General features: G+C 47.2%; 1 pseudogene; it reads right to left on the bottom strand.

Moving 5' to 3' along the window:
- Positions 1-19,485: 19,485 nt before the first annotated feature.
- On the bottom strand, positions 19,486-19,692 carry LOC142285894 (U2 spliceosomal RNA; annotated as a pseudogene).
- Between the last annotated feature and the right edge of the window lie 941 nt (positions 19,693-20,633).

The raw sequence follows: 20,633 nt of genomic DNA, 5'->3' as shown, positions 1-20,633 counted from the left end.
CAGTTTGCTTGTAAGGTCGTCAGTTGGTTTGGAAGGGGAAACAAGTGAGTGTGTACAGCTCTCTCAGACATCGATAGCACCAACGTTGGATGAAGGCAACATCATGTCTCCGCCTGCACTTTCCTCACAAACCTGCATTTTTCCAGGGACACCCTACTCAACACCGTCTACACACAGCAGCCAGATCTCTGTCCCTCAGATGTGGTCAAATAAAAGGCCACTTCCTCCGACCCATGACAAAGCTAAGAGGTTGACTCTATCCCTCTGTAAGCTGTTGGCTACCGAAATGCTGCCTTTCCGCCTAGTGGACACACAGGATTTTAGAGACCTTATGTCTGTCGCTGTGCCCCAGTACCAGATGCCTAGTCGCCACTACTTCTCTAAGAAAGGTGTGCCCGTGCTACACCAGCATGTCGCACACAACATCACCGCTTCCTTGAGAAACTCTGTGTGTGAACGGGTGCATTTCACCACCGATACTTGGACCAGTAAGCATGGACAGGGACGTTACATGTCGCTGACTGGGCACTGGGTAACTATGGTGATAGATGGTGAAGGGTCTGCTGCACAAGTCTTGCCGTCCCCACGACTTGTGTGTCAATCCTCTGTCTGTCCAAGTTCCGCCACAGCTTCTGCATCCTCCACCTCATCTGGGTCCTCCACCTCCGCCCCAAGCCTGCCTGGTCAGGCCACCAGCGTTCTCACTGCGCAGAAGGAATCACGCACGCCTCATTACTATGCTGGCAGCAGAGCGTAACGGCATCAGGCGGTCTTTAGCTTGACATGTCTTGGGAATAAGAGTCACACAGCTGAGGAGTTGTGGTCAGCTCTGCGGTCCGAGTTTAATAAATGGTTGTCTCCACTCAACCTGCAGCCTGGTAAGGCCGTGTGCGACAATGCTGCAAACCTGGGTGCGGCACTTCGCCTGGGCATTGTGACACACGTACCTTGTATGGCTCACGTGTTGAACCTTGTCGTCCAGCAATTTTTAACACACTATCCCGGCCTAGATGGCCTTCTGAACAGGGCACGAAAACTGTCAGCTCACTTCCGCCGTTCAAGCGCCGCAGCAGAGCGACTTGCATCGCTCCAGAAGTCTTTCGGCCTGCCGGTTCATCGCCTGAAATGCGATGTGGCGACACGCTGGAATTCAACTCTCCACATGTTACAGCGACTGTGGCAGCACCGCAGAGCCCTGGTGCAATACGTCATGACGTATAGCCTGGGCCAACGAGATGCAGAGGTGGGGCAGATCACCCTGATGGAGTGGTCTCAGATCAAGGACCTATGCACCCTTCTGCACAGTTTCGACATGGCGACGAATATGTTTAGCTCTGACAATGCCATTATCAGCATGACGATTCCAGTCATTTACATGCTGGAGCACACGCTAAACACTATTCGGAGTCAGGGGGTGGGACAACATGAAGGGGAGGAACTACAGGAGGATTCATATGCGCAAGGGACAACAACATCACCAAGGTCCAGACGTTCATCATCACCAACGCAGCAGGCATGGGACCATGGGGAACAGGGATCGACAAGGGCGCATAGTAGCAGGCGAAATGTTGAGCAAGGTGCAGGAGAACATGAAGAAATGGAGGACGAACTGTCCATGGACATGGAAGACTCAGCGGATGAGGGAGACCTTGGTCAAATTTCAGTTGAAAGAGGTTGGGGGGAGATGTCAGAGGAAGAAAGAACGGGTAGCACCTCTATGCCACAAACACAGCGTGGACTTGGTCCGCATGGCTGCGCAAGACACATGAGTGCCTTTTTGTTGCACTACCTCCAACATGACAGTCGTATTGTCAAAATTAGAAGTGATGATGACTACTGGATTGCCACACTATTAGATCCCCGGTACAAGTCCAAATTTTGTGACATAATTCCAGCCATAGAAAGGGACGCACGTATGCAGGAGTATCAGCAGAAGCTGTTACTCGATCTTAGCTCGGCTTTTCCACCAAACAACCGTGCAGGTAGGGAATCTCCCAGTTGTAACTTGACAAACATGGGACGGTCTCGTCATCTTCAACAGTCTACCCGTACCAGTAGGACCGTATCTGGTGCCGGTAACAGCAATTTTATGGAATCTTTTCATAATTTTTTTAGACCCTCTTTTGCAAGGCCACCAGAGACAACAAGTCTGACACATACTCAACGGCTGGAGAGGATGATACAGGAGTATCTCCAAATGAACATCGATGCCATGGCTGTGCAACTGGAGCCTTGCTCCTTTTGGGCTTCAAACCTAGAAAAATGGCCAGAGCTCTCCAGTTACGCCTTGGAGATTTTGTCGTGTCCAGCTGCCAGCGTTGTCTCTGAACGTGTATTCAGTGCTGCTGCACTTTCCCCACAGACAAAACCTTTTTTGCCTTTTCCACCACGCCTCTTCCCCTTTCCACCAGCATCTGTCATTTTGCCACTCATGTTGATTGCGACAAGATTGTGGACTGAAAATGTGGTAGTAAAAATTGAGAGGTGGTGAAGATTGCAGTGGTGGTCTAGCTTTATTAACAGCAGAATAATAAAGAATAAATATCCCTGACAATGCAACTTAGTTATAATGAGTTGGAGTGTGCAACGCAGGCAGATGCGCTCTGCAAATGTCTTGGCACTAGTGGGACTATAGCAAAGTCCAATAGCCACGTATAGGATGCCACTAGGTACACTGTTTGCTAGTATAATGGCTAAGTTAAAATTAGTTGGAGTGTGCAACGCAGGCAGATGCGCTCTGCAAATGTCTTGGCACTAGTGGGACTATAGCAAAGTCCAATAGCCACGTATAGGATGCCACTAGGTACACTGAGTGTTTGCTAGTATAATGGCTTACTTATAATTAGTTGGAGTGTGCAACGCAGGCAGATGCGCTCTGCAAATGTCTTGGCACTAGTGGGACTATAGCAAAGTCCAATAGCCACGTATAGGATGCCACTAGGTACACTGAGTGTTTGCTAGTATAATGGCTAAGTTAAAATTAGTTGGAGTGTGCAACGCAGGCAGATGCGCTCTGCAAATGTCTTGGCACTAGTGGGACTATAGCAAAGTCCAATAGCCACGTATAGGATGCCACTAGGTACACTGAGTGTTTGCTAGTATAATGGCTTACTTATAATTAGTTGGAGTGTGCAACGCAGGCAGATGCGCTCTGCAAATGTCTTGGCACTAGTGGGACTATAGCAAAGTCCAATAGCCACGTATAGGATGCCACTAGGTACACTGAGTGTTTGCTAGTATAATGGCTTACTTATAATTAGTTGGAGTGTGCAACGCAGGCAGATGCGCTCTGCAAATGTCTTGGCACTAGTGGGACTATAGCAATGTCCAATAGCCACGTATAGGATGCCACTAGGTACACTGAGTGTTTGCTAGTATAATGGCTTACTTATAATTAGTTGGAGTGTGCAACGCAGGCAGATGCGCTCTGCAAATGTCTTGGCACTAGTGGGACTATAGCAAAGTCCAATAGCCACGTATAGAATGCCACTAGGTACACTGAGTGTTTGCTAGTATAATTGCTTAGTTTAAAAAAGTTGGAGTGTGCAATGCAGGCAGACGTGCTCTGCAAATGTCTTTGCACTAGTGGGACTATAGCAAAGTCCAATAGCCACGTATAGGATGCCACTAGGTACACTGAGTGTTTGCTAGTATAATGGCTTACTTATAATTAGTTGGAGTGTGCAACGCAGGCAGATGCGCTCTGCAAATGTCTTGGCACTAGTGGGACTATAGCAAGGTCCAATAGCCACGTATAGGATGCCACTAGGTACACTGAGTGTTTGCTAGTATAATGGCTTACTTATAATTAGTTGGAGTGTGCAACGCAGGCAGATGCGCTCTGCAAATGTCTTGGCACTAGTGGGACTATAGCAAAGTCCAATAGCCACAGATAGGATGCCACTAGGTACACTGAGTGTTTGCTAGTATAATGGACCTGACATTACCTCTCTACTAACCAGAATCCCACAATGTCTGTCTGCTATTTCATCCTTCTTCTCTGTGCGATTCCTAAAACTTAACATGGACAAAACAGAATTCATTGTCTTTCCTCCTCCTCACTCATCTCCTCCAACAAGCCTTTCCATCAAACTCGATGGTTGCTTACTCTCCCCAGTCTCACAAGCTCGTTGCCTTGGAGTGACCCTCGACTCTGCTCTATCCTTCAAGCCACACATCCAAGCCCTCTTCACCTCATGCCGATTACAACTCAAAAACATCTCCCGGATCCGTGCTTTCCTTAACCAAGAATCATCAAAAACATTAGTGCATGCCCTCATCATCTCCCGCCTCGACTACTGCAACCTCCTGCTCTCTGGCCTCCCTTCCAACACTCTTGCACCCCTCCAATCTATCCTAAACTCTGCGGCCCGCTTAATCCACCTCTCCCCTCGCTACTCCCCAGCCTCGCCACTCTGCCAATCCCTTCACTGGCTTCCCATCACCCAACGACTCCAGTTCAAAACACTAACTATGACATACAAAGCCATGCACAACCTGTCTCCTCCCTACATCTGTGACCTAGTCTCCCGGTACCTACCTGCACGCAACCTCAGATCCTCACAAGATCTCCTTCTCTGCTCCTCCCTTATCTCCTCTTCCCACAATCGCGTACAAGATTTCTCCCGTGCATCCCCCATACTTTGGAATGCTCTACCTCAGCACATCAGACTCTCCCCTACCGTGGAAAGCTTCAAGAGGAACCTCAAGACCCACCTCTTCCAACAAGCCTATAACCTACAACAGCCCTCAGTCCAGTAGACCACTGCGCAACCAGCTCTGTCCTCACCTATTGTACCATCACCCATTCCCTGTAGACTGTAAGCCCTCGCGGGCAGGGTCCTCTCTCCTCCTGTACCAGTCTGTTATGTACTGTTAATGATTGTTGTACGTATACCCTTTCACTTGTAAAGCGCCATGGAATAAATGGCGCTATAATAATAAATAATAATAATAATAATAATGGCTTACTTATAATTAGTTGGAGTGTGCAACGCAGGCAGATGCGCTCTGCAAATGTCTTGGCACTAGTGGGACTATAGCAAGGTCCAATAGCCACGTATAGGATGCCACTAGGTACACTGAGTGTTTGCTAGTATAATGGCTTACTTATAATTAGTTGGAGTGTGCAACGCAGGCAGATGCGCTCTGCAAATGTCTTGGCACTAGTGGGACTATAGCAAGGTCCAATAGCCACGTATAGGATGCCACTAGGTACACTGAGTGTTTGCTAGTATAATGGCTTACTTATAATTAGTTGGAGTGTGCAACGCAGGCAGATGCGCTCTGCAAATGTCTTGGCACTAGTGGGACTATAGCAAAGTCCAATAGCCACAGATAGGATGCCACTAGGTACACTGAGTGTTTGCTAGTATAATGGCTTACTTATAATTAGTTGGAGTGTGCAACGCAGGCAGATGCGCTCTGCAAATGTCTTGGCACTAGTGGGACTATAGCAAAGTCCAATAGCCACGTATAGGATGCCACTAGGTACACTGAGTGTTTGCTAGTAAAATTGCTTAGTTTAAAAAAGTTGGAGTGTGCAATGCAGGCAGACGTGCTCTGCAAATGTCTTTGCACTAGTGGGACTATAGCAAAGTCCAATAGCCACGTATAGGATGCCACTAGGTACACTGAGTGTTTGCTAGTATAATGGCTAAGTTAAAATTAGTTGGAGTGTGCAACGCAGGCAGATGCGCTCTGCAAATGTCTTGGCACTAGTGGGACTATAGCAAAGTCCAATAGCCACGTATAGGATGCCACTAGGTACACTGAGTGTTTGCTAGTATAATGGCTTACTTATAATTAGTTGGAGTGTGCAACGCAGGCAGATGCGCTCTGCAAATGTCTTGGCACTAGTGGGACTATAGCAAAGTCCAATAGCCACGTATAGGATGCCACTAGGTACACTGAGTGTTTGCTAGTATAATGGCTAAGTTAAAATTAGTTGGAGTGTGCAACGCAGGCAGATGCGCTCTGCAAATGTCTTGGCACTAGTGGGACTATAGCAAAGTCCAATAGCCACGTATAGGATGCCACTAGGTACACTGAGTGTTTGCTAGTATAATGGCTTACTTATAATTAGTTGGAGTGTGCAACGCAGGCAGATGCGCTCTGCAAATGTCTTGGCACTAGTGGGACTATAGCAAAGTCCAATAGCCACGTATAGGATGCCACTAGGTACACTGAGTGTTTGCTAGTATAATGGCTTACTTATAATTAGTTGGAGTGTGCAACGCAGGCAGATGCGCTCTGCAAATGTCTTGGCACTAGTGGGACTATAGCAAAGTCCAATAGCCACAGATAGGATGCCACTAGGTACACTGAGTGTTTGCTAGTATAATGGCTTACTTATAATTAGTTGGAGTGTGCAACGCAGGCAGATGCGCTCTGCAAATGTCTTGGCACTAGTGGGACTATAGCAAGGTCCAATAGCCACGTATAGGATGCCACTAGGTACACTGAGTGTTTGCTAGTATAATGGCTTACTTATAATTAGTTGGAGTGTGCAACGCAGGCAGATGCGCTCTGCAAATGTCTTGGCACTAGTGGGACTATAGCAAAGTCCAATAGCCACGTATAGGATGCCACTAGGTACACTGAGTGTTTGCTAGTATAATGGCTTACTTATAATTAGTTGGAGTGTGCAACGCAGGCAGATGCGCTCTGCAAATGTCTTGGCACTAGTGGGACTATAGCAAGGTCCAATAGCCACGTATAGGATGCCACTAGGTACACTGAGTGTTTGCTAGTATAATGGCTTACTTATAATTAGTTGGAGTGTGCAACGCAGGCAGATGCGCTCTGCAAATGTCTTGGCACTAGTGGGACTATAGCAAAGTCCAATAGCCACGTATAGGATGCCACTAGGTACACTGAGTGTTTGCTAGTATAATGGTTAAGTTAAAATTAGTTGGAGTGTGCAACGCAGGCAGATGCGCTCTGCAAATGTCTTGGCACTAGTGGGACTATAGCAAAGTCCAATAGCCACGTATAGGATGCCACTAGGTACACTGAGTGTTTGCTAGTAAAATTGCTTAGTTTAAAAAAGTTGGAGTGTGCAATGCAGGCAGACGTGCTCTGCAAATGTCTTTGCACTAGTGGGACTATAGCAAAGTCCAATAGCCACGTATAGGATGCCACTAGGTACACTGAGTGTTTGCTAGTATAATGGCTTACTTATAATTAGTTGGAGTGTGCAACGCAGGCAGATGCGCTCTGCAAATGTCTTGGCACTAGTGGGACTATAGCAAAGTCCAATAGCCACGTATAGGATGCCACTAGGTACACTGAGTGTTTGCTAGTATAATGGCTAAGTTAAAATTAGTTGGAGTGTGCAACGCAGGCAGATGCGCTCTGCAAATGTCTTGGCACTAGTGGGACTATAGCAAAGTCCAATAGCCACGTATAGGATGCCACTAGGTACACTGAGTGTTTGCTAGTATAATGGCTTACTTATAATTAGTTGGAGTGTGCAACGCAGGCAGATGCGCTCTGCAAATGTCTTGGCACTAGTGGGACTATAGCAAAGTCCAATAGCCACGTATAGGATGCCACTAGGTACACTGAGTGTTTGCTAGTATAATGGCTTACTTATAATTAGTTGGAGTGTGCAACGCAGGCAGATGCGCTCTGCAAATGTCTTGGCACTAGTGGGACTATAGCAAAGTCCAATAGCCACAGATAGGATGCCACTAGGTACACTGAGTGTTTGCTAGTATAATGGCTTACTTATAATTAGTTGGAGTGTGCAACGCAGGCAGATGCGCTCTGCAAATGTCTTGGCACTAGTGGGACTATAGCAAGGTCCAATAGCCACGTATAGGATGCCACTAGGTACACTGAGTGTTTGCTAGTATAATGGCTTACTTATAATTAGTTGGAGTGTGCAACGCAGGCAGATGCGCTCTGCAAATGTCTTGGCACTAGTGGGACTATAGCAAAGTCCAATAGCCACGTATAGGATGCCACTAGGTACACTGAGTGTTTGCTAGTATAATGGCTTACTTATAATTAGTTGGAGTGTGCAACGCAGGCAGATGCGCTCTGCAAATGTCTTGGCACTAGTGGGACTATAGCAAGGTCCAATAGCCACGTATAGGATGCCACTAGGTACACTGAGTGTTTGCTAGTATAATGGCTTACTTATAATTAGTTGGAGTGTGCAACGCAGGCAGATGCGCTCTGCAAATGTCTTGGCACTAGTGGGACTATAGCAAAGTCCAATAGCCACGTATAGGATGCCACTAGGTACACTGAGTGTTTTCTAGTATAATGGTTAAGTTAAAATTAGTTGGAGTGTGCAACGCAGGCAGATGCGCTCTGCAAATGTCTTGGCACTAGTGGGACTATAGCAAAGTCCAATAGCCACGTATAGGATGCCACTAGGTACACTGAGTGTTTGCTAGTAAAATTGCTTAGTTTAAAAAAGTTGGAGTGTGCAATGCAGGCAGACGTGCTCTGCAAATGTCTTTGCACTAGTGGGACTATAGCAAAGTCCAATAGCCACGTATAGGATGCCACTAGGTACACTGAGTGTTTGCTAGTATAATGGCTTACTTATAATTAGTTGGAGTGTGCAACGCAGGCAGATGCGCTCTGCAAATGTCTTGGCACTAGTGGGACTATAGCAAGGTCCAATAGCCACGTATAGGATGCCACTAGGTACACTGAGTGTTTGCTAGTATAATGGCTTACTTATAATTAGTTGGAGTGTGCAACGCAGGCAGATGCGCTCTGCAAATGTCTTGGCACTAGTGGGACTATAGCAAAGTCCAATAGCCACAGATAGGATGCCACTAGGTACACTGAGTGTTTGCTAGTATAATGGACCTGACATTACCTCTCTACTAACCAGAATCCCACAATGTCTGTCTGCTATTTCATCCTTCTTCTCTGTGCGATTCCTAAAACTTAACATGGACAAAACAGAATTCATTGTCTTTCCTCCTCCTCACTCATCTCCTCCAACAAGCCTTTCCATCAAACTCGATGGTTGCTTACTCTCCCCAGTCTCACAAGCTCGTTGCCTTGGAGTGACCCTCGACTCTGCTCTATCCTTCAAGCCACACATCCAAGCCCTCTTCACCTCATGCCGATTACAACTCAAAAACATCTCCCGGATCCGTGCTTTCCTTAACCAAGAATCAGCAAAAACATTAGTGCATGCCCTCATCATCTCCCGCCTCGACTACTGCAACCTCCTGCTCTCTGGCCTCCCTTCCAACACTCTTGCACCCCTCCAATCTATCCTAAACTCTGCGGCCCGCTTAATCCACCTCTCCCCTCGCTACTCCCCAGCCTCGCCACTCTGCCAATCCCTTCACTGGCTTCCCATCACCCAACGACTCCAGTTCAAAACACTAACCATGACATACAAAGCCATGCACAACCTGTCTCCTCCCTACATCTGTGACCTAGTCTCCCGGTACCTACCTGCACGCAACCTCAGATCCTCACAAGATCTCCTTCTCTGCTCCTCCCTTATCTCCTCTTCCCACAATCGCGTACAAGATTTCTCCCGTGCATCCCCCATACTTTGGAATGCTCTACCTCAGCACATCAGACTCTCCCCTACCGTGGAAAGCTTCAAGAGGAACCTCAAGACCCACCTCTTCCAACAAGCCTATAACCTACAACAGCCCTCAGTCCAGTAGACCACTGCGCAACCAGCTCTGTCCTCACCTATTGTACCATCACCCATTCCCTGTAGACTGTAAGCCCTCGCGGGCAGGGTCCTCTCTCCTCCTGTACCAGTCTGTTATGTACTGTTAATGATTGTTGTACGTATACCCTTTCACTTGTAAAGCGCCATGGAATAAATGGCGCTATAATAATAAATAATAATAATAATAATAATAATGGCTTACTTATAATTAGTTGGAGTGTGCAACGCAGGCAGATGCGCTCTGCAAATGTCTTGGCACTAGTGGGACTATAGCAAGGTCCAATAGCCACGTATAGGATGCCACTAGGTACACTGAGTGTTTGCTAGTATAATGGCTTACTTATAATTAGTTGGAGTGTGCAACGCAGGCAGATGCGCTCTGCAAATGTCTTGGCACTAGTGGGACTATAGCAAGGTCCAATAGCCACGTATAGGATGCCACTAGGTACACTGAGTGTTTGCTAGTATAATGGCTTACTTATAATTAGTTGGAGTGTGCAACGCAGGCAGATGCGCTCTGCAAATGTCTTGGCACTAGTGGGACTATAGCAAAGTCCAATAGCCACAGATAGGATGCCACTAGGTACACTGAGTGTTTGCTAGTATAATGGACCTGACATTACCTCTCTACTAACCAGAATCCCACAATGTCTGTCTGCTATTTCATCCTTCTTCTCTGTGCGATTCCTAAAACTTAACATGGACAAAACAGAATTCATTGTCTTTCCTCCTCCTCACTCATCTCCTCCAACAAGCCTTTCCATCAAACTCGATGGTTGCTTACTCTCCCCAGTCTCACAAGCTCGTTGCCTTGGAGTGACCCTCGACTCTGCTCTATCCTTCAAGCCACACATCCAAGCCCTCTTCACCTCATGCCGATTACAACTCAAAAACATCTCCCGGATCCGTGCTTTCCTTAACCAAGAATCAGCAAAAACATTAGTGCATGCCCTCATCATCTCCCGCCTCGACTACTGCAACCTCCTGCTCTCTGGCCTCCCTTCCAACACTCTTGCACCCCTCCAATCTATCCTAAACTCTGCGGCCCGCTTAATCCACCTCTCCCCTCGCTACTCCCCAGCCTCGCCACTCTGCCAATCCCTTCACTGGCTTCCCATCACCCAACGACTCCAGTTCAAAACACTAACCATGACATACAAAGCCATGCACAACCTGTCTCCTCCCTACATCTGTGACCTAGTCTCCCGGTACCTACCTGCACGCAACCTCAGATCCTCACAAGATCTCCTTCTCTGCTCCTCCCTTATCTCCTCTTCCCACAATCGCGTACAAGATTTCTCCCGTGCATCCCCCATACTTTGGAATGCTCTACCTCAGCACATCAGACTCTCCCCTACCGTGGAAAGCTTCAAGAGGAACCTCAAGACCCACCTCTTCCAACAAGCCTATAACCTACAACAGCCCTCAGTCCAGTAGACCACTGCGCAACCAGCTCTGTCCTCACCTATTGTACCATCACCCATTCCCTGTAGACTGTAAGCCCTCGCGGGCAGGGTCCTCTCTCCTCCTGTACCAGTCTGTTATGTACTGTTAATGATTGTTGTACGTATACCCTTTCACTTGTAAAGCGCCATGGAATAAATGGCGCTATAATAATAAATAATAATAATAATAATAATGGCTTACTTATAATTAGTTGGAGTGTGCAACGCAGGCAGATGCGCTCTGCAAATGTCTTGGCACTAGTGGGACTATAGCAAGGTCCAATAGCCACGTATAGGATGCCACTAGGTACACTGAGTGTTTGCTAGTATAATGGCTTACTTATAATTAGTTGGAGTGTGCAACGCAGGCAGATGCGCTCTGCAAATGTCTTGGCACTAGTGGGACTATAGCAAGGTCCAATAGCCACGTATAGGATGCCACTAGGTACACTGAGTGTTTGCTAGTATAATGGCTTACTTATAATTAGTTGGAGTGTGCAACGCAGGCAGATGCGCTCTGCAAATGTCTTGGCACTAGTGGGACTATAGCAAAGTCCAATAGCCACAGATAGGATGCCACTAGGTACACTGAGTGTTTGCTAGTATAATGGCTTACTTATAATTAGTTGGAGTGTGCAACGCAGGCAGATGCGCTCTGCAAATGTCTTGGCACTAGTGGGACTATAGCAAAGTCCAATAGCCACGTATAGGATGCCACTAGGTACACTGAGTGTTTGCTAGTAAAATTGCTTAGTTTAAAAAAGTTGGAGTGTGCAATGCAGGCAGACGTGCTCTGCAAATGTCTTTGCACTAGTGGGACTATAGCAAAGTCCAATAGCCACAGATAGGATGCCACTAGGTACACTGAGTGTTTGCTAGTATAATGGCTTACTTATAATTAGTTGGAGTGTGCAACGCAGGCAGATGCGCTCTGCAAATGTCTTGGCACTAGTGGGACTATAGCAAAGTCCAATAGCCACGTATAGGATGCCACTAGGTACACTGAGTGTTTGCTAGTATAATGGCTAAGTTAAAATTAGTTGGAGTGTGCAACGCAGGCAGATGCGCTCTGCAAATGTCTTGGCACTAGTGGGACTATAGCAAAGTCCAATAGCCACGTATAGGATGCCACTAGGTACACTGAGTGTTTGCTAGTAAAATTGCTTAGTTTAAAAAAGTTGGAGTGTGCAATGCAGGCAGACGTGCTCTGCAAATGTCTTTGCACTAGTGGGACTATAGCAAAGTCCAATAGCCACAGATAGGATGCCACTAGGTACACTGAGTGTTTGCTAGTATAATGGCTTAGTTATAATGAGTTGGAGTGTGCAGAGGATAGGAGGGTACAGTGGCAGGATTGTGGTGCTCTGGGTAGAGGAATGGAAGCCTGCCTTTCTATTCCCTCCTAATGGTGAAATGCAGGGAGGAAATCCCTGACCTTGGCTACACAGATGCTGTTGCTGTTTGCAGGACCTGTCACCTATGGCTCTCTGACCCTGCCGGTTTGAGTCCTTAAAAGGACTGCTATAAAGTGCTCTCCCTATGCTGTCTAACGCTGTGTATGCAGCGCATACAGCTGTATCGGCTATAGGACTCAGGAGGACGGAGCTGCGACAGTGATGTCTGACACCAAAGACGCAGAAGGCAGATAATGGCGTCCGTGAAGAAAATGTCCGGTTTTATAATGCAGGGACATGTGACATGCAGATCCTATCACACATGCCGTTGCTTCTCTGGCTCAAAGTCAACTTAGCTGTGTGTGTGTCTGTGATTGGCTGACATGCTGGCCCGCCCCACAAGACGCGCGCACTTAGGGAAGGAAGACAAGAAAAAAAAAAAAAAAATGGCGATCGCCATTATAGAAACAGCAGTGATCTGAAGGCGCTGTTCACGCACACTATACACTGAAATGTGATAATAGTTTGATTCACAGAGTGACTTACACTATTACAGCAGAAACCAAGCTATGATTTAGCTGTTTTTTGGCTGCTAGAACCGTTCTCGAACGTTTCTAGAACTATCGAGCTTTTGCAAAAAACTCGAGTTCTAGTTCGATCTAGAACATGCCCCAAAATCACTCGAGCCTAGAACTGGAGAACCACGAACCACGAACCGCGCTCAACTCTATCCAGGAGCTTTGGTTCCCTGAGTTTCCAATAGCAAATGTCTAGAAAAAACTCTGTCCATTGGCACAACTCAGCAAGAAAACGAGAAGACCGAGAAGATATATTTCATTTATCTTAATGCCACCTTCTTAACAGCACTAAACCCTTCTATTATGTCCCTTAGCCTTTTGAGCTTATCCTCTGGTAAGCGGAAGACCATGCCTCTGGTATCGATCTCAGTGCCTAAAAACTGTATTATAGTAGCCAATCAGAATACAAAAGGATGCATAGGAAGCGTGACTTTATTTCAATATTTTAAAACAATCCGATAAAATGAAGAAAAGTCACTCATACAAGATCCACAGAAGTTGTATAATACATACATAAATCAAAACACTATAAGGCCTGTTTCACACGTCAGTGATTCTGGTACGTTTGTGCTTTTTTTTAAACATAACAGAATCACTGAGATACGCAGATCCATTATAATGAATGGGTCTGCTCACACATCAGTGATTTTTCACTGCACGTGTCTCCGTGCGGCGTACCCGCGTGTCCGTGATTGCTGCACGGAGACATGTCCATTTTTTTCTGGCATCACTGATAGGATGTCCATAAGGTGGCAGCAGAGCATAACAGAAAAAGGTGCCTATTGTGCACTGAAAAGACCCAATGTGATGCACCAGACATATAGAGCCCTAATGGATTCACAAATATAAGATATATCATGAATGACTACTGCATAATGAACGCTAGCATGAAAAAAGAAAGGAATCCATAAAAATAAATAATAAATGGTGCACATATGTTAGAGCCCCACCGAAGGACAAAAAAAGTCTGATGGAAATAGAGAGCATATAGGAACAATAAGAATGTGCAACAGAGAGGAAGGTGAGAATGCAGGATCAATCACTGCCTGTCAGATATTAATAATCAGGGAAATAACTCTGGAGCAGACGCACAAATTAGGGTCTTACCTGGTAAGGTAACAAATAACTAATAGTAGTTGCACTCACCTATTAAGGTTGTGCCAGTCACAACCCCTAAATGCACGTTACAAATGGCGACAGCCGCAGCCCCTAGTAGAAGAGCAATAACGTATAGGAGGAAAATCGGGTGCGTGCCGCGCTGTCACCAAAGGAAACTGATGTTAATTATTTCATCTCTTTATTCTTTTTTCCGGTCAATGTGTTTCAGAGATCACTGTCTCCTTCATCAGGGCAAAAAAAGAACAGTATGCAATCAAAGGAGGAAGAACCTCTATATATACACATATGGAGCTACGTCAGAGGACTGACTGCTGTATTTCAAATACTGCCGGGATGGTCAACTGTTACAATACCGGCCATAAAAGTTCTCAAGTGATATATTGAGAAACATTTATAAAATCACTGGGGTATAGTGTTTCAAATTTCATCAGCTTTTTGAGACAAAAATCAGAAAAAGAAGAAGAAGAAGGACAAAATGAAAAAAAGAAAAAAAAGAAGAAAAAAAAAACAAAAAGGGAGCATTGAGCTCCAGACCCTGTATTGAGTCTTAGAAGTGTAGTGACAAGTGCATCTGTCCACAACCCTGTAAGGGTGAACGGGATGACGGACAAGAAAAATTATGTTCGTGGCAAAAAATGGTGGTGTTGCTATATAAAATTGCATTAAGAATAAAGAAAGGAAAAATTTCTTTATAAAAGTAGTGAAGAAAAAAGTGGAAAAAAGGGGAGTGTAAGCCATTTTACTAATAAATAGTGATGAGCGAGCATGCTTGTTACTACTCGGTACTCGCACGAGTATCACTGTACTCGGTCTACTCGACGGGGACCGAGTAATCTCGCGATACTCGTGCTGTACTCGTGGTCTTCATCCCTGCATGTTGGCGCTCTTTTGAGAGCCAGCCCTCATGCAGGGATTGGCTGGCAGACCACTGCAATGCCACAGCCCTGTTAGTTGTGGAATTGCAGTGATTGGCCGGCCTGCACAGCGTGACCGAGCCTTTATACCGGCGGGCGCGCTGTGCTCTGCTCACAGCTATCCAGACAGTCAGTGCAGGGAGAGGGTCGCTGCTTCAGGGAAAGGTTTGCGGCCCTTTATAGCTATTTCCGTAGCAGGGCTGCAAACAGTGTGACCAAAAGTCCTTCTCAGGACTATTCTAGTTGTATACAGGCAGGCAGGGTATAGCCAGGTCGGAGTACAGTAGCAGAGTCCTTCTCAGGACTATTGTTGCTGTATACAGGCAGGGTATAGCCAGGTTGGAATACAGGCTAGTGACCAAAAGAGTCCTTGTCAGGACTATTGTAGCAGTATACAGGCAGGCAGGCAGGCAGGCAGGCAGGGTATATAGCCATTCCTAGTGGTGACCGTATACCAGCCTTCATCATATCTGGGGCTGGTGTACACAGTCTAAAACAGTCCTGATAGTGTCAGACTTCTCAGCAATTGTCGCTCCTAAAACCTGTTAGGTTCTTAGTGCGTCCGTGCTTGCATTTAAAAACCGCACGTGTGTGCCTGTCGGTGGCAGCGTACAGGTGCACTTGTGTGCGTTTTTACCAAACTATTATATAACGCACAAGTGTAGTGTATAATACACGTCAGTCAGCAGTGGCTGATAGTGTCAGAGTTCTCGTCATTAATTTTTGCTCCTAAAACCTGTGTTAGGTTCTTAGTGCGTCCGTGCTTGCATTTAAAAACCGCACGTGTGTGCCTGTCGGTGGCAGCGTACAGGTGCACTTGTGTGCGTTTTTACCAAACTATTATATAACGCACAAGTGTAGTGTATAATACACGTCAGTCAGCAGTGGCTGATAGTGTCAGAGTTCTCGTCATTAATTTTTGCTCCTAAAACCTGTGTTAGGTTCTTAGTGCGTCCGTGCTTGCATTTAAAAACCGCACGTGTGTGCCTGTCGGTGGCAGCGTACAGGTGCACTTGTGTGCGTTTTTACCAAACTATTATATAACGCACAAGTGTAGTGTATAATACACGTCAGTCAGCAGTGGCTGATAGTGTCAGAGTTCTCGTCATTAATTTTTGCTCCTAAAACCTGTGTTAGGTTCTTAGTGCGTCCGTGCTTGCATTTAAAAACCGCACGTGTGTGCCTGTCGGTGGCAGCGTACAGGTGCACTTGTGTGCGTTTTTACCAAACTATTATATAACGCACAAGTGTAGTGTATAATACACGTCAGTCAGCAGTGGCTGATAGTGTCAGAGTTCTCGTCATTAATTTTTGCTCCTAAAACCTGTTAGGTTCTTAGTGCGTCCGTGCTTGCATTTAAAAACCGCACGTGTGTGCCTGTCGGTGGCAGCGTACAGGTGCACAATTTGCACAAACTTTGATATAACGCCCAAGTCTAGTGAATACACGTCAGCACAGCATTGCAAAATGCGCAAGGGCGTTGGCAAGGAACAAGGAAGTGGACGTGATGGTGGTGCAGGCAGAGGCCGAGGTCGTGGGCAAGCTCTAATTTTGCCACAACAAAGGGCCACATCTAGTCGCTCGCACATCCTGTCCCAAATTCTTGGGGACCGCAGCAGTACACCGCTCTTGAACCAAGACCAGTGTCAACAGGTTGTTAGTTGGATAGCGGATAATGCTTCCAGTCAGATTGGCACCACCACAAACACTCTGTCTTCCACACGGTCAAGTGTCAGTAGCCGTGATACTGCACCGCACATTTCAGAACCTGATCCTCCTTCCTACCACAAGGCTGAGTACACGTCCTCGGACATTAATGATCCCACACTTGGACACTCGGAAGAGCTGTTCACATTTCCATTCGCACATTCTGGCCTCTCGCCAGCTCATGTTGAAGTGGGTCATGAGGAGATCGTATGTACAGATGGCCAAATATTTGAGCAGCCACGTTCTCACGAAGTTGGCAACGTGTCTCAACAAGGGGTGGACGATGATGAGACACAATTGTCAGGAAGTCAGGAGGAGGAGCAGGGTGCGGAAGAGGAAGACGACGTGGTGGATGATCCAGTAACTGACCCAACCTGGCAGGAGGATATGCAGAGCGAGGACAGCAGTGCACAGGGGGAGGGAGGCGTAGCATCCCAACAGGCAGTAAGAAGCAGGGTGGTGGCTCCAGGCAGAAGTCAGGCAACCGTTCCCCGGAACAACAACACGACACAAGGTGCCTGTACAAATGTTAGGTCTTCCCGAGTCTGGCAGTTTTTTAAGTTGGATCCAGATGATTCTAAAAAGGCCATTTGCAACACCTGCCGTGCCAGCATCAGCAGGGGTACCAAAACTAGCAGCCTGACCACCACCAGCATGATCAGGCACATGTCAGCCAAGCACCCGACTTTGTGGGAAGTACAACAGAGTCGAGGAGCAGTGCTTGCTAATGTCACTGCTACGTCTTCGCTGGTTGTGCATGCGAGCCAATCCCCTGTCCATGCTGCCTGCGAACAAGCCTCCTCCGGTCCTGCACCTGCAGTTGCCTACTCAGAAATAACACCATCATCAAGCACGTCCTTGTCCCAGCGCAGCGTTCAGTTATCCATTCAGCAAACCTTTGAACGCAGGCGCAAATACACTGCCAACACCCCACATGGGCGCCCTGGACAAGCCAGGTCGTCACAGGTACTACACCAACACACTCTACACTCCGGCTAGGCACACCGAAGCTAAACACAAATCCTAGTTGCCTTCCTCCAGGGGCTGATGTCCACACCAGGGGGTGGGCCAGGCGGTTGATCCCACCCACCGAGGAGTTCACAGTCCTGGAGGCGGGAAAAGGAGTCAGATTAGAGATCAGTTTTGGAGTTAGAGAAGTGAAGAGGAGAGGAGACTGACCGTGTCCGGGTGTGTGGCCCGGGCACTCAGCAAGGTTGGCAGACGGTGGTGACCTTCTGCAGGAGAGGCTGATTGGAGTGAACCGTACGGACCGGGGATGGGCGGTGGCCCGCCGGTACCAGATCGGGGAGTGAAGAGAAGCCAGCACCATCCGGCAGGGCCTACGGACCCCGACCAGGCTAGGAGTCGCCGTAAAACCGGTCAAATCCGTTAGCGACAGGAACCTCCAGGGTTTCCCAGCAGTCAAGACCCGATTGAAGGCAACAGCTCACACCGTAGAGGGAAGCACAGTCACCGCCAAGGCTACAGTTCCCAGGGCCAGAGCCTGCGGGCAAAAGGGGCTCCCTCAGCATCCATCCAAGCTGGGGAGCGGGTTACCGGTGGGAAGCCCGCTAGATTTTGGGGGAATAAAAGGGGTCCAACACCACATCCCCACAGGTGCACACCCACCCATCAAAGAGAGCTATAAGCCAATACCACCTTCACATTGCCAGTGTACCAAGTACATGTTGAGCAACATGAAGGCGGCTGGGGTTATCCGTGACAGTTGTAGCCTTTGGGCAGCTCTGTTGATCCTGTTAAAAAAGAAGGACGGCACCACTCCCCGTATTGAGGAATCGCTAGCTGCATTGAGAACTGCAAATTATTTTTCTACCCTTGATCTCACTAGTCACTATTGGCAAGTGTCCGTTGCTGAGGCAGACCGGGAGAAGACCGCCTTCGCCACCCCTATGGGTCTCTGCGAGTTCAAAAGCATGCCCTTCGAGCTGTGCAATGCGCCAGGAACCTTCCAGAGGCTGATGGAATGCTGCTTGGGACAAGATTTTAGGGTGTATAAAAAGGGAGATTAGATCCCGTGATCCCAACGTATTGTTACACCTCTATAAATCACTTGTAAGGCTACATCTGGAATATGGGAACCAGTTTTGGGCTCCACATTTTAATAAGGACATTCAGAAGTTAGAGTCAGTTCAAAGGTGGGCAACTAGACTACTACAAGGAATGGAAGGCCTCCCATATGATGACAAGTTGAAAAAGTTATTAAGTGATTATTGGCTGCAATGGGGCTTTCTGGCTGGTGCCAGCCTCTCTTCTTAGCACACAGGAACCACAATCCCTACACCATGCTTCAATGGATTCTCTCATCCCAGCCCAGTAAAACTACATATTTTACACAGTCATAAGCAGCCAAAAGGGATCTATTCTATTCAATTGCAAATGATCTAGATAAGACTGAGAATAAGATACTGCACGGGACATAGCAGAGTTGGTCAAGTTGAGTGGAGATGAGTTTGCTATTTGGCACAGCTTTTTGCATCAATAAAGCAAGTAAAAGGTGTGAAAGATAAAAAAAAGGGTGAAAGTGTGAAAAGTGAATTGGCCAAATTGAGGTGCATATAAAGTTTTTGCTTTCTTTCAATTAACTAATGGGGCTCATTTGAATCAGGTGAATTGAGTTCTGCTTTTGGAAACTGGGTTAAGAAGGGGTGCACCGGTCCTGGAGGTACTGCAATACCAGGTCAATGCGTGCAGTGGACAGAGCAAGATTTTTTCCATCTCCTTGTTCTAAAAATCCATTTAATATATGGTCCCCAGAGAGGGGACGTATCAGATATTAAACTGATAAGAACAGATTTAATTTTTTTTTTTTTCTGTTTATCAGTAGGACTTCAAAATAACAAAGGTGATCGCCTCCCGTTGCCTGGGAACCGTCCAGGCACAAGAGGGCTATGTGTCACCAGAAGGCGCACACACTTCCTCAAGGCCGGCAGACGTGCAATCCCAGGCACCTTCCAGTACCGACCAAGGTAGCGTCCTCCGAAACTACACTTGATCTTAGCCAAAAGGCCGAGAAGCTATAACCCGAATTGGTTACGGCCTTGAGTGGCACCCTGGCCTATACCGGACACATCTTAGGGAGAGGGAGACAAACCCACGCCTACAGAAGACATTTTGTCACCCAAGCCAACCCTTGAAAAGGCTGTTTTGCAGAGCAAAAACAAGAAGAATGGTGCTTTTTGCAGCCGCCGCCCACTGCAATGAATCTGAATAACTCCTCCTTTTGGACACAAGCACCTCCCCTCCCCCTTGCAGTCTTTCCAATTCATGATACAAAAAGACGGACGGACAGGACAGGACAGGACAGGCTGCCTGACTTTCCGTCACTGCCACCCTTTGCCATCCTTGCCCGTAGAAAGCCCTTTCATCATCCCCAAACCCTAATCTTTTCCCTTCCCTTCCCAGATGCGTCTCACTCCCTTTCATTAGGAAGTGAGCGCAGCCTTTTCTCCGTTCTGCACATGCGCGACGTTAAACACAAATGCGCAGGCGTGCGTTCCATTACCCTCACTGCATTCCACTCCCATACAGGAAGTGGGCGCAGCTATTACTACGGTCGCACATAAAAGAACCCACGGCCACCACTGCACATAGCTGACTCCACCACAGGACACCCACTTCTACACCAACGCAGGTAAGACAGGATCGGCACCTCTATGCTCCCGTTACAATCAGGCTCAGTCACCATGTGATAACGCTCTCAACTCTTTAGTTGCAGGCTCCCCTTGCTTCACCTCCACTGGCTGTGCTGCCATTTCCTCTCCCACCTGGAAGGTATACTTTATTCCACT

This window comes from Anomaloglossus baeobatrachus, unplaced genomic scaffold, assembly GCF_048569485.1.
Source record: "Anomaloglossus baeobatrachus isolate aAnoBae1 unplaced genomic scaffold, aAnoBae1.hap1 Scaffold_63, whole genome shotgun sequence".
NCBI classification, from domain to species: Eukaryota; Metazoa; Chordata; class Amphibia; order Anura; family Aromobatidae; genus Anomaloglossus; species Anomaloglossus baeobatrachus.
This window is presented reverse-complemented; position numbering and strand designations above follow the sequence as displayed.